The sequence below is a fragment of the Phaethon lepturus genome, unplaced genomic scaffold (assembly GCF_000687285.1).
Source record: "Phaethon lepturus isolate BGI_N335 unplaced genomic scaffold, ASM68728v1 scaffold12110, whole genome shotgun sequence".
NCBI lineage: Eukaryota > Metazoa > Chordata > Aves > Phaethontiformes > Phaethontidae > Phaethon > Phaethon lepturus.
Window position 1 is genome coordinate 7739 of NW_010511234.1, and position 15497 is coordinate 23235.

A 15497-nucleotide genomic window follows, 5' to 3' on the forward strand; every position below is an offset into this window, starting at 1 on the left:
TCCATGCCCCGGATGCAGGTGACAGTTTAGGTCCGGCAGGTGTGAGAGACCAACCCTTCCCAGCCCTGGCTTGCAGGTTGGGGAAGGTTTTGACTGCTTTCCATATGGCTCAGAGATGGAATGAACAAACCCAGCTGGCTCCATGGGAAATGAGCTCATGTAAACCTGGAAGGCACTTTCAGAGCTGGAAACACTTAGAAACATCACAGCAACACCCAGCTGATCCCTCTGGAATCAAACTGGCTCCGACCATGTTTATTTGTTCTGGCCACGTAGGACCTGAACGGATTCTCTGTTGCTCCACTAACTTTTCTCATGCTCCACAGTACTTTCTACTTACCCAGCAAGGACACTTTTAATTTGGGCCCAGAATAACTCTCAGGATGTCAATACCACCAAGGTACCTGAGATCTGCTCCTCTCAACCACCACAAGTGACCCTTCCTTGCTATTTCAGTCCCCATAGGACTTCAGCTTTAAAAGACCAGTGTTTTCTGGCTAAAACCAAAATGCTGGACTGTGTAGCACTTCCTAGCTCTCCAGTCTGGGTGCAAATCTCTTTCTTTGTCTCTGGGACAAGAGCTGGGTGCATGGCACCTGCCTTGGTCTCCTGTGTGGGTAGGGAAGCTGGGCACCTCCTCGGGCACAGATGGGTCACGTCCCAGATGCAGGCAGTCAGGGTACGGGGGCTCCAGGCATGCTGTTTATGGCTGATTTTTAGATATAGATGGAGTCATTCTTTCAAAACACACTGGATTAAACAAGCTCATTGCTATTACCGTGTGTAAACATTTTTTAGTCTTACTCTGCAATACGTGTTGGAAGGGTGGTTGTAATATTGACTTGAAATAAAGAATCATCATCCTCAAAAGGCTGAGGAAGACTGGCCTAGAACACAAAGAGGTTATTAATGCTTTTGAAAAATATACCACCTGAGCTTGAGTCAATAGCCAGTGAGGCAATTAATAAAGAGCAAGACTAACAATATCTTTGTATTCTCTTTGTGTACAAAATGTAACTGAATAGACATAAAATCCATCCTGCCATTGTCTTGCTCTTCCTGTGGTTGTGATGGAAAGGAGATGAATGGATTTAAGAGTGGTTTCCTATACAGTGGTGGTCTTGCACCGTATCCCATTAATGTTACAGAATAGGATTGGTACTGCAATGAATTATCTAGACAAGAAGCTCTATACATACTTCTCTATCACTCATGCAGGGTATGTGACTAGATTTTCATACAAATTCACCAACTTTCCACAGAAATAAAATTGGAAAAGAAGTATGGCTACTCCTGTAAATTCTTTCTCTAGGAAAGCTGGAATCCCGAAGTTTTTAAAAATACCCATTTCAAAGAAAATAGAATAATTTCTCATTAAGGCCTTTTAGGCATTTATTTTGAAACATTTAGTTTATAATGTTACATTGCACTAAATCGCCCACTTTGTATTAGATCGTTGGGATGCATGCTGACAGCTGATTTTAGAGCAAGTCGCTGCTGGAAAGACAGATTGCCTTCTCCCCGCAGCCCCAGCTGCATGCTGCCTTCCTCTTCTTCATACCGGAGCATCCTTTTGTGCAGTGAGCTGGGTTCAGTTAGCAACTTCTTTATTTTTCTGGCATTCCAGGTGGACTCTGGTCTGAGTGACAATTTATGTCGCATCTGAGTAGACGGGTTCAAACCAAGCCAAGTTTGCTATATTCATATTCCGATGCAGGTTGTTGGCTCAGGTATACATAGTTTCCAAGCCAGAGTTGTATTCCAGCACAGATACATATCTGTTTGTAAGTACCATGAACGGTTCACTCCCAAGCAGGTTTTAAAGCTGGAGTAACAAATGTTAACTCTAGGGGTTTTGCCAAAATAAACACAAAATCAAACAGAAGCAGCCCTTCCTGATAGCCGGTCTGCACAGTACTGTTCAAACAGTTGGAGCACCTGCTGCCGCGAGTCCCAGCGCCGAAAGTCCGGGTGGGAAAGCATAAATGGATTGCGGTGTGCATCACAAGGCAAAGCATTTCTCTTACAGGTGACGAAAAAGTTGCAACAGTCGCTCTATGCCTCGGTGTTTCAAGGACCTTAGAGTGTAATTCCCTCTTTACTGAAAAGACAGCTAAAAGAAGATAAAGACTGTAGAGTGAAAAAATACTGGGATGCATAAACAAAGCCTTTCTGAGCTCTTCTGAGCAGCTGCATTGAATTTGGTCTGATGCATTGAATATTCCTTTGTCTATATTCCAAGTTTATTATTTAAAAAATGCTGTTAAATGTCATTTACATTCAAGGACACACTTTTTTGCCTATGAAGCAACACAAATCTTGGGAAAAAAAAAATAAGCACAGAGAGAAATCAGGTCCTTGAGCAAAAAAATTGCCAAGAAAAAAAGTGCTACAAGTGGCCCAACCACAGATTATAAAAGGACCTGTTCAATGCACACTGAGATTTCCCTGTACAAATACTTGCTTAATCTTCTATCAGGTTCTTTTCTGTGTTTTTCCCACCTTCCATAAACTGCATTTTGCATGCTTTAAAGGTGACGACAAAGAAAATCATATTTTAGAATCTCTGGGAGGAAGGATTAATGAGTGGCTTAACCTCAGTTCCTTTGAATGGGTTTTTATTGATCCTCACAAGAACATAAAGAAGTGAATGATGGAGAATTCACTTTACTCACTTTGTCTAGCTCACTTCTCTGGTGTGGTGGACTAAAAGGATTGAGGCTAATGGTGGTGAGACTGTGAAAGTAATATATGAGACCTAAGAAACTTGTGCCATTTAACATACCAACCATTCTTAGTTTCCTCTTACATTCTTACTTTTACAGTTTGCAGCTTTAGGTGCACATATGCTACTTTAAAATGGAGAATTTGAATAAATTCACACAAGAAAATTAGGTACTCACTTTACAAGCTCAAAAGCAATTTTTTTTTTTTTTCACTGACAACTCAGCTTGACCATGTTGGACATTTAAAATTCAATTTGTGTTCTTTCTGCCAAATCTAGCACATAAGCACCAGCAATAATGATTTGGAAGCCACATATCTCTACAGTTTTAGTTATTATTCCCAGTGTGACCATAACTATAGCATCTAGGTGGAGTACTGATAACCTTGTTAAAGATTCATGCAGTGCCTGGGACACAGCTCTGTTCTACAGCTACATCAGTGCTGCTGGGCTGACAAATATAGCATTGTTTTTCTCACTGCGGTGTGACTCACAAGCATGTCTCACGGTAACAAGATAATACTTTTATAAAATAAGTTTCTGAGGACTGCAGGGTGCAATAAGAATTTGAGAAATAAAAATAACAATAAATGAACAATTAACATTAAAAAAAAAACCTGTAAATCTCATTTAAATTTAGCTTGGCTTACTGTGGAACTAACAGCAATTACAATATCTAAAATCAAACTGCTTTGAAAACAGTGATGCAAACTTCAATTTATGCTGTTATGTGTTAGTGTAAACTGTAAGAATTCAAGAATTTTACAATCACTATGCACTACATGATCTTATTTGTCCTAATTTTATACAAGTCAACATCTTAACTCTTGGAAAGGATCTTGATTTACACAGGTGTGAGAATAGCAGTGCAAACACTGCAGGTGCAAATTCTGTGCTATGTCATGACCCACGGTGCCCTGTTGACTATGGTGTGACTACATCATGTGTGAGACATCGCAGCTAATATTTCCAAAAGCAACTCCTGTGCCCATCAAAGACGCCTGGCCCATATTCTATTTCAGCCCAGCACCCAAAATCACAAGGCACCTTCACAAATGTGCCAAATGTTGTGGCTCTTTCCTGACATTTCACTTGCGAGCTCACCTATCACTTTTTCCCACCAGGCAGCTTAAAGCCACATCTTGACCTGATGGCTTGCTGGAAGAGCTTGTGCTGAGGTGCATCTAAGCTGCCACGGGCGCTTAAGAAACTAAAGAAATAAAGAAACTGGCAAAGCAGATTTTTACTTCCCGTTCTGCTGGTTGTTCCTCTGCTACCTCTTGAGCAACTGCAAGGAAAGGTGAGCAGTACAAACTATATGTAGTCCAAACTACATGTCCTATATGTCCAGAACTGGTTTTAAACCACAGAAGAAGTTTCACAGAGTTCTGCTTTGCTGTGAGATGATGCAAGCTCTCGTTGCTAATAATACGTGTGAAGAGCAAAGGAAATACACACAAGACCTTTCATGTGAGATATGCTAGGATATGCACTTGAGGACATAAGGCTGGGTTTTGGTGAGAGAAGCCATAATAATAAAGACATTAAACAACACACCGAGCTTCAGCATGTCCCCAGCTGCCGCCCCACGGAAGGCTGATGCCGTAGCGCTGCCCTCCCATGCCACGCCATGCCGGCAGATGTATTTCCCATCACGTGGGCTCACGTTGCTCCAGCTGTGCGCAGGCTCTGGTCTGAACCACCACCATCACCACCACACATGGCTGATCTTCACGCCTACTTCTGACTCTTAAGTAATATCCCTACTAACTGCTGCTTCTCCCAGAGCTGGATGCAGCCGCGTGCGGTGCCATGGGCTGTGTGTGGTGTGCGCCGGCGGGCAGCAGCATCGCTGCCGAGAGCTCACAGAGCACACTCTCAGGTGGCCAGACATGAGCTGTAGGATCTTGACTGTGGGAAAAGGGTATCGTGGGCCACAGAGAGTCGGGTCAGGCACGTACCACGAGTGTGTACTCAGTGCAGCAAGAGCACATGGGTCTAAGTTGTTATAACTTCATTTTTTCCCCGTTTTATGCTTTGAGCAGTGAGACTCTGAGACTAGCTTTATTTTGGGGCTGGCTGAGAATGGTTTATCTCACAGTTAGTGCAGTCCTATTTTGATTGGCAACAACTGCGGCCTTATAACTGTTAAGCTGGTAATAAACTACTAACTTAAAGTGTTTTTCCCAGTTAAAATAAAATCTACAGTTGTTTTATAGAAATAAAAATGTCTTACAACTTTACTTCCCAACTATAGCTTTAAAGTGCCAAATTCAAAAATTGTGACAAGCCAGCTAAGGGGAGAGGTGAAGAACAGTTTTATCATAATTATATAATTGCAAATTTTTATAATAAAGAAGTATTTCAGAATTTCCATTTGTCTAAAGTGCCTTTTAGATTTCTCCAGAGTGTTTTAATTGCACAATCAAAACCAAACACCTGTTTGAAATTAGCATGCATCCAAACAAGAAAAAAAGACATGCATTTTTGACAGTGAGAATAATTAACCACTGGAACAGGCTATCAAAAGATACAATACATTCTCTTTAAATCAAGAATAGGTCTGATTTTAAAAGACACCGTGTCTTATCCTGGGATTGTTATTTGAAGTTCCACGATTTGTGCTATGCAGGAGATCATCATAATGATGGGCATTCTTTGCCAGAGATGTCAAAGAACATTTTGGCTCCTGGGACACTCACATGCCACATCCCTGAGCTCTGGCTCCTGTCAGCTGCCATAAGCCTGCAATCCCTCTTTCCTGCAGATGAAACAGCCAGCAAGTTTTAGAGATATTTGTTCCCACTTGGTCTGCATCTCTCACATGGCCCTTATTATACCTCTCCACCTGGCCTTGAAATCTCTTTAATTCTTAGAATAAAAATAATATAGTAATTGCTCTGAAAAGTTTTTACAAAAGAAAAGGTTATCCCACATCTTTTAATAAGATGTAAGAGCCCAATTACGAGGTGTTTTAGCCTTCTTTCGTTGATTTCACTGCCCTAATACCTTTAAAAACACAGCTGTTACTTCTTAGACTTAAATATTTGGAGTTTGTTGTGCCAAGAGGTGTTCAAACACTGAATTAAATGCTGTCCTACGCAGGAATAACTTGCATACCTGCTGCAAAGTAGTGAGCCAAATTCCACTCCAACGCAGACTTTTTCCCATTTCTACCCTCAATATTTCCCACCCCTGCTGTGCTAATACTGCTTTCCTTTGAGTGAATTAATTCTAAGTATGTTTCTTGAAATTGCAATTGTGTCATTGAAAAATGACACAAAAAAACTTGCAATTTATATTTTTTATTTATATGAAACCAATAAGATTTCATGAGCAAAACTAGGTGAAGAATTTGTCTAATGTTCTTATATTTCAGATTGAGATCTGTGGAGTATTTGCTTGGGATGACTTTAAGCTTCTCCAGCCACACTCCGTTCCTCGGCACCTTCAACATTACTCAGTTAACACATGAGCTATTTCTTCCTTTCCTCTAAGCGGATGTGGGCTCATTGTGCCACACTTTGTGCCAACCAAAGACCACTTTCCCATTTCGGGAGTTCAGAGTAGTTCATCCCAGGGAGGGCTCACTGGTCACACTTAGCAGTGTTCTTACCCATTTCTGCCCAGCAGCAGAGCAGCCCCATGCTGACCCAGAGTGGGAGCTGACCAAGCCTCCACCCGCCTGCAACGCACCGTTTAGACATACCTACAGTCACAGCACAGCTGCTGCAGGAGCCTTCATGCGAGGAGGGGGAACTATAGGATGATTAATGAACAGTTTTGCCATTGATGTCAAATAGGTGGAAAAAATATTGTGGAGACATCGAGGTGGGTATTTGAAGGGGGACTGCAATTTTTAATGATGCGGTTAGAGAGGTTCTCCCTGAAATCTTCAGCATCTGTGGTACTGGAAGAGCTCCTGTCCTTTTAGAAGGGAAGCTGTTCAATAGACGTTGCAGGCACAGGAGTTTGAATTCTCTGCTTTTGCAGTCACTCCTCTCTAGACTCACCATAGCAGAGCTCCATCTGCTTGACTGCCAGCCTACCTGGTGTCAGTCTGTTTTGGGCCACGATTCGCTTACCACTAATGTAATGGTAATAAGTTAAATAATCCTACGGTTTTTATTTGCATATGAGTAAAATAACTACTATATCTTTGCATAAATATGCCTCTGTACCCAGAGGAAATACAAAAAGCCAAATGCAGTCTGCGTAATGTTGAATTGAACAGGACTGCTTGTGGAATATGAGTATTTAGAAGGACATAAGTATTAAAGAACTGGGCACCTGAAAAGGAAGTTCTCTTAATTACAGCTATGATGCCAGACAGGAGGCAAAATATTTTCAAGAAAGAAACAAGGTAGGTATTGAAGGGGAACTGCAAGATTTTATTACTAATTTAATTAGGAGTTACATTAAATTCTATTCCAAAATACTGTCTCTTCTCATGCACTGAAGAGGCTGGATAATGTTAGTCTACATTGAATAAAGGTCTCAGGTGCTTAAAACAGGAATTAGGTGGAGCTTAGTTATGTAAAGCTAAAACTGTAATCCAGTGACTCATGATGGCTTTTAATTGTAAAGCACAGTCCACATCATGCCCCAAGTTATGGTCTCCTGGTCATTCCCATCAGAAGACCTGGCATATGCTTGGTGTCCCTTCCTCTCAGTGACTCCAGAGCAGGAAACACAGATGTGCAGAGGAGTGGTGGGGCAGCCCAGTCTTCCCCAATCTGGAGTTCAGAGCTGGAAGCTCTCTAGTGGTAAGGCTCTCCAGAGTATTGCCACCTCTTCCCCACTGTGTACACCCTGCCATGGTTTCTACCTAATTCTGCATTTATTTAGACTCACCAGGTGCCTTTCTGTTCAAAATAGAGATAAGACCATACTCAGTGAGTTTCTGAGATGTCATTCTGAAATAGATGGTTTTCCATTGCATTGGATAGCGAGCACAGGGGCTTTGGGTTGCACTCCCAGCTGGTGGGCACTTGAGCCCTCCACTGGATCAAGCCCTGTGGACTGTGAAGAAAACTTTCTGACAAGAGTATGACAGACTTAAACATCCCACAGATCAAATAAAAATTGTGATGCCTAGTGCATAGCAAAAAATGTAGCTTTGTATCCACACAATAGAACATGGTTTAGCACTGCTTTATTAAAAATACAACTAATGAGATCACAGTTGTCATGAATTCAATTTATAATCAATGTTTATTGAATTTGTAAGTTCTTGACTTTTGTAGAATTAAAAGGAAAGTACATGGCAAGTCAGGCTCTTGCCTTATGCAGTACTAGACAACACCACTTTTGAAAAATCATAACGTTTGCTTCTCACTTGATATGTCTGCACTAAAAGATGATGTACAGCTACAGGTGTAAGTCTGCCCAGATCAGCTAGTCTAAAAGGTCGCAGTCTCAGTTGCTAGTGTTGAGTTTCTTGGGCTTCATGTCTTGCAATGTTTGATAATTTCAGGATAACAGCAGCTTATTTAAACATTTCTTTATACTAAATTACATATCATGTAATGAATACAATAGTGCATTACTGTACCTGCAGTTTACCATGCATGTTAGCATAAGATTGAAGGTAAGTGTCTGTGCTCCAGGCCATAGGTGGCTTAGTTGATTGCTAATGGTCACATGAGTGGGTGTACATGAAACGTGGAAGCAGAGTCCCAGCAAAGTGGGCTGATAGCACATCCTGGCCAAACCATCCAAACACTCTGCATTTACAGCAGCCTGCCCACCTCACCTGCAACAAAGGCATTGCCTTTGCCCCTAGGAACACAACCTTCATCAACTGGCTTGCTATTACTGATGTTGTTATTACTAACATACAAGGGGAGAAAATTAAAAGGCTTGTCTGGGTTTGCACCCTTTTCTGGAGTGCAGCATGTCTTAGAGAACAGTGATGTGGTGATCACAAACTCAACCTAAACTTAGAAGAATAAAATTCTCCTATTTCTGAATCTCTTGTCTGCTATGGAACAATGCAAGCACATGCTTGCTTGGTTTCTCTCTCTTTTCCAGCTCTCTCTCTCTCTTCCTTTCTTCTCTCTGGTTTTTAAAGGTTTATTAATAATTCTGCCATAATTCTATGAAGATACTGCATTATGTAAAAGGATTATACACTAAAATTACATCACAAAATTGTGTAAAAGAGTTCTAGTTAGTACTTAGAAGGTCCTTTTACTAGGTAAATTATTTTGCTATGGATAAACCAGTAATTTATCAACCAGTACTTCCTCCTTCCCACATTATCTCTTATAAAAGCCTGACTTCTGTCCCCCATAACATGAAATCACAATGGGTACAAGCCAAATGTCCCTGGGACTGCTGTCTCATTTCCCATAGGTTTGCCTAGTTCCAAGGATGGTCAAAGAATTGCTGAGTGTTTCTAACTGTACCAAGCCATTCAACAGCCCAGAGCATTCAAGAAGGTAAGAAACCTACATGAGAGAGGCCTCCTACCACTGTTATCTGTCAGTCATGGATCTTGGCTGATCCATAGCACAGAGGGACACACAGGCACGTAGCTTGTATGAAGAAATGAGTTTCTGAGGAGCTTAATCAGGACTTTCCCCCAAACAGGCCACAATTGTTGTATTTAAAGAGTTCAGGCTGCTGCTAAGCGTCCCTGATCGCCCTGGGAGTAGAAGGCATTCCTCCCTAACAAAGGGGCCTTAAATAGTGAACTGGCTCTTTCACTGTCTATCCCTTGGCAGTTCTCATTCCCCCTTCAGAGACACCAGGGAAGTATGGCAGTATGGAGCCGTCTTCTGTCTTCCCCTGGAGAAGGCCATGCCAGGAGCACAAGCGTGCAGTTGGCACACTCAACCCCAGAAAGATCCCCTGGTGGAGAGAAGAAATTTCCACATAAATACAACCAGTATAGTGGCTCATGTAAGTCTATATATCCTATGATCTCCCTGCCATCACACATATGCAAGGCATGCCCATGCCCTGTGGTGCCTGGGAATCTGAATGTCCTCCCTCAGCCATATATACCAAAAAGAAATTAAAGAAGCTCCTAGGTGGCTTCGAACTATACTAGGCAACACAGGGATTGCAGGAGCTTAATTATTTACAGATAGTATATATTTCTGCACTAATAACCACAGGCTGACATGTACTCTTGCTTTCTTCTGATGCACATAGCTTCATGTCATTGAGGACTGACCTGAGTAAATGGCCACAAGGCAGGTTCGTGGATCCAGCTGGAGGTCCTCCCTGGGGGGCTATAGCATCCTGAGGAGGAGTCTGTGTTTCTGGTCCTCAGAGCTATGCTCTAATCTTGAATCATTGAATATTAAGGTCAAGGGTAAAATATTCTCCACTATAATTCCATTAAGTGGTAATTGATAAGTTACAAAAAGAAGTTAGTATATACTTTAATTTTAGCTACTTTATAGAGAGAATACCATATTTGTATTATCTGCCCAACCTACTCAGAACTTATTAAACTCTCACATCTCTAGAGAAGGCTGTTCAGAAACTTTCCAATTAGCCATTCTGTTTATTATTTCTTCTCCACTCACCCATGAAATCTAGTTATCACCTTTCCACCCACTTGTCTTAGTGCCACCCACACACATATGCACACACACATCTCCTATGCACCACCAAGTCATACATACCTCACTTGTGAAATGACTCAGCTCACCTAGTTCATGCCTGCTCAGAATGCGGAAATTATCAGTTGCCTTCAACCTACCTACCCTATTTCACAAATATTGTCCTCACTCAGGCATCTGTAGTTTTGGTCAAAAAATCTCACCTGATACCCAAAGACAGGACCTCTGAATTACCAACTCGATTCTGAATCCTCATCAGCATCAAGACCTTCTAGGTCAGCAAAGCATCTTCTGTCCCATCATTATCCATGTACTTCTATGGTTTCCTTTGCAGACAGTGCTATCAGAAGAGATGCAAATTTTAGAAAGCTCTGCTGAGATCAACAAAAGCACATGGTTGACTGAAGTGGGGCTGAGTTAGGATTTAAGCACCTTCGTAGGTCTAAGAGAGAAATCCACAAATTCCACCTATCTTTAGAGACATTTACACATCTAACCAGCCCATTTCCTTGGTCCAGTCTACGTAACTGAGGAGAACAATCCTGCCTATGCTTGATGAGGAGGTGCCTGATCTTAAAGTACAGTTATGAGATCAAGATTTTGAAAAAGCACTGTAGGCTCAGCCATTGGTGGTGTTACCCCTCTTCCTATGACATCTTCATGGCTAGAACCATTCTCCAGTCCTGGCTTGTGAGGCACTGGTGGAGACCTGGAAAAGTGACTTTATAGACCAAGGAAGAAGTTGACCTGGCTGAGGAGACATGAAGGTTTTGGTGTCAGTTTTGTATTTTATCTAACAAGAATTTCACATAAAATGCACAAGTTGTTCTTGGAGCAGGGATTATATCCAAATAACCCCTCTTAGATCAATGTCCCAATCCATGCTTTAAGGGGTTAAACTTTTCCTTTCTCTAGTCCCAAAACTCTGGGATTGTTTCCTGCAAAGTGTTCTGTTTCAGAAAGCAGCGGCTTAGGTACTTCAGTGCACAACAGGGCTGCAGGATATGAAACCTGATCTGGTAAAAACATGTCCCCATGACTGAGCATTAAGTATCTAATCCCTCTGACAGGCCAACGGTATAAGACCCGAGCCTGCCATCAGGGTTTCCTATTAGATAACTTTGGCAGCTCCCTATTCAACACATTGTCTGTTTTGATTTTCATTCATAGGTTCGACGACTAGAGAGCTTAGGTGTTTTATTCAAGGGATGCAGATACCACTCAGGCACAAAATTTAGTATAGTGACTCCGAACATGACCATATTAACCTTCCTTTAGGGATCTAGTTCATACTCTGTCCTCTTTATTTTTGATTTCCAATATTAAATAGACCTTTAAAGCCTGCAGCTTGTTTCTGTAGCCTCGCTACTGTTGAGCCAAAAGTCACTGATGGATAAGAAGCGGCAAGCAATTAGCAACAACAAATACCTGGGGCTTTAATGATGTAGCTTGTTCTCACTATCTCCTAGCAAGGTATCTGGTCACAGAACTTCCTCCCCCTCCTCTCCCTGCTGCCCCGAATTTAGATTTGAGTAAATTCAACTGATTATAGATGTTGCAATATGAAAATTAATTTATTTGATACACACGCAATTCAGATAATAACCATGAGACATACTTACCATGGTATGGGATGTATATGTCTCACATACCTGTAGTAATGCACATGAGACTTTTTCCAGTATATTATTATTAAACTTTGCATTATATCAGAGTTGAGCCTTCCACATCATATCTTCTTTCTGTTGCATAGCCTGAAGTTATGTACTATTTCTAATTATTTACTAGAAACTACTAGAAATTAAGGTATTAACTAGAAATATGTTACTCAGGCCTAGCAGGCAAGCTAAACATGAATCATTGCAAAAACATAACACATCACTTATTCCTTGAAATAAGTAGAAGCTGAATATTTTGCCAACATTATAAGGTGTTGTTTTCATACTACAAACAAAAGTAAGAGGATTTTTAAAAGATAGCTTATCAAATTATAAATAAAAAAGATAAAATTACTTGCTTTGTTGTTTTAAGTACATAAGTACTTAGAAGTTTGGGCACCTGTGTTCACAGATCAGTCTAGAGTCCTGTTTTGCAATCATAAGGTACAATACGCTGACTAAATATCTTAAATAGAGAACATAAAATCCCATTCTAAATCTGAGAAATGCTAACAGTATTCCACTTGTATGTAGATGAAATATGCTTATTCTAACATTCAAATATTTACCCTAAATTCCAACTCTGAATGACGGTTCATGTTAAAATGGCAGACCCAGATGTTTAACCTGTTGGACACAGGAATACAGCTGTTCGATGTCAGCTTTCTGATTGAAGTAATTTAGCTAAATTTTATCTGGTATTTAGCAACCGTTTTAAAAATATTATGACACACACTAAAAGCCTACTAATTTTTAATGAATGTCTGTATTAATAGATCCTCTCTATTTATCCCCTGCATTCTTTTTGCAGGTCATATTGAGTCTCCTGGGCTCTCCGTAACATTTTCCTGCCATTCTCCAGAGACTGATTCAATACAATGACTTTCTTCCACCCATAGTCCTGGGCCCATCCATTATTCCTGACCCTTTTTCTTGCTGTCCAGTCAGCTGAGCTGAATCTTTGACAATCAACCAAATATTTTGGGATGAAATAAATGAGAGAAACCACTTTCAGCTTGCACATTACATACAGAGGACCACCACACAACAGTTCCCATGGCTCCAGACATGGGATGTCCTGGATGTCTGGGATGTCCTGGCTCCCAGGTAAAAAAAAGAAGTCACCAAGATTCAATAAAAAACACAACCAGGCTTTCCCACTTCCATGGTGGCTAAACTGCTCAGTTCTGCTTGCAGTAAGGCCTGTGTCCAAGATATATAAAGTTATTTAGCTATCTCAGATGCTTAAGCATTTGGACTACATCTGATTTAGATTTCTCTAAAAAATTAATACTACACGTCTCTTTTAGGACCAAAGGTGCTCTATGATGTAAGCTGCAAATGAAAGTCTCTATTCTCAAATGGAATGTAAAGTAGCTATGATTTTGAGCAGAGAACCACTCTCAGCTTAGCTCATCTGTGAAAGTAGGAACCCACCTATGCACAGAGGTACTTCCAATTGGACCATTGCTTTAACCATTGGACCAGAATCCTCCTGATAACAATAGTAGTCCAATGGTTAAAGTACATCCTGCTGGATGGAAGGCCCAGGTTTAGTACAGCTGAAGATATTCAAACATGGGTTTGAATCCTGTGGTTTAGTGGATAGAACTTTTACTTAACAGGACTTTACTAACTTAGCCTGGGTTTTGGTCCTTTCTCTGAATTTTATTAATTTTGCTTTAAACAGTTATAGGGTATATTAGATTGAAGAAGGCTTTGAACTGGGAACTGAATCTTAAAGATTCTTCTTTCTGGTATGTGGTTTTAACTATTAGACTAAAATGTGTCTTATGTGCTTGTTCTCTCTGGCCCCAGGACTCTGGTACTTGACTGCATGGTGACAATTTCAGTAGAACAGATGCAGGGTGCTTTTCTTCACCTTTTTAGCCCTCTAACTGAGGACCTTGATCCTGTCAGCATATATTAGATGCTACTCAACAGCTCCTACTGTACTGGGAAGCAAAGTAATACCTGACGTCTCTATCCCAGTGAGGGTGAAACGCTGAACCACTTAGACCAGGGACTTGTCACACTGCAAAGTGCAAACCACCAAAAGTAAGGGAATGTCATACTCTTTTAAAAAATGCCTAAAGTGCCTATAAACATCATTAAAAGGCTAGGTTCTCTCAGCATTTGTGGTCTTCAGGTAAAGAATGTTTTGTGATCATTATTTTGGACTTATACAGCTTCAACCTCAATCCTGCTTTAAGTCTAAGCCTGAGCTTTTTATTGGATCTAGCTCCTAATGCCTATTGAATTAATTTCTTTATCACAATGAACATTTAGCTCCTATATACCTTTGAACATCTGCACCAGTATTACAACCTTGCATGTCGCTCCTTAATGCCTCTAGCCCGTCACTATAACTCATTTATGAATTGCTGTCAAAAGTTGCCAAGGTATCAGCCATCAACACACACATCAGCAATAGATCACCCACACATTTGCTCACCCCACTGAATGCACCACTCCCACAACGCTCCAAAGTTTTGCTTCCCTGGAAAACGGGAATGCCAAGATGCCCCGTAATGTCCTGAAACATGTAAATAAATTTTAAAATTATTTTAAAAGATTTATTTCAGAGCTAAGCTAACAACTAAATAACTTCACTATTATGTAGCTTCAGCTATATATTGCAACCAAGCCTTTCACAGTTCATGTGGTGTTTCACAATGGCAGTGAAATAAATATAGCACAAACCAACTCTTTTTCCTTCTTAAATTCTAGGGTGCCAGTAACATGTAGTCTTGGTGCTTCTTTTACTATACTATCTATGACTGCATTTGTGACCATCATACAGAAAATTGCTGAAGTGCAACATCTGTCCGTCATTTTCTTTCCAGAGAAACTGTGGCCATGACCCTATGTGGGAGACCCACGACGCTGGAGCAGCAGAGCCACCAGTGTGCCTGCCCTGCGGGACTCTGCTATCAATCTGGGCTCTCCTTAGGGCAGATACCAGGCTTTTCTGCCTCACCCAAACCACAAAAAGCAGCCTTACTGAATGCCAGGGCTATTCCCTGTGTTTTCCTTGGTGTTTGATTAGCTGTAGGTAACAAGTCATTAAAAAAAGTAATACACCTAATTCAGACATGCTCAACACAGTCATAGCACTCATTTGTAAAATTTATTTAATGCTTTGTAGATATGCTTAAGCAACACTGATGAAAAAATATCATTCAAAGGCTTTGTCTGGAATAACGCTTATTTCAGTGAAATTCTCAGTCATATTACACAGTTCTCATTTACAAAAAACATTCGTGCATGTGAGTGAAAGGTAAGAGGCCTGTGGCTGTGGCCTTCAATCTCTTCAGGGTGGAAACAGCACATCTATTCTCCTATGCAGTTGCATTCCAAAAGTTACATGATGTTACTAAAGTCAAAGCCTTACATTTTTCGAACAGGAAAGCTGTTAGGAGCTCTAAGTCAAAGCAATGAAATAAAAATTTCGAAAAAAATATTTGGAAAAATTTGGAAGAAACCTATCAGCAGATGTCATAAATTCTTAGAGCATTGCCTAATTACACTAGCAGA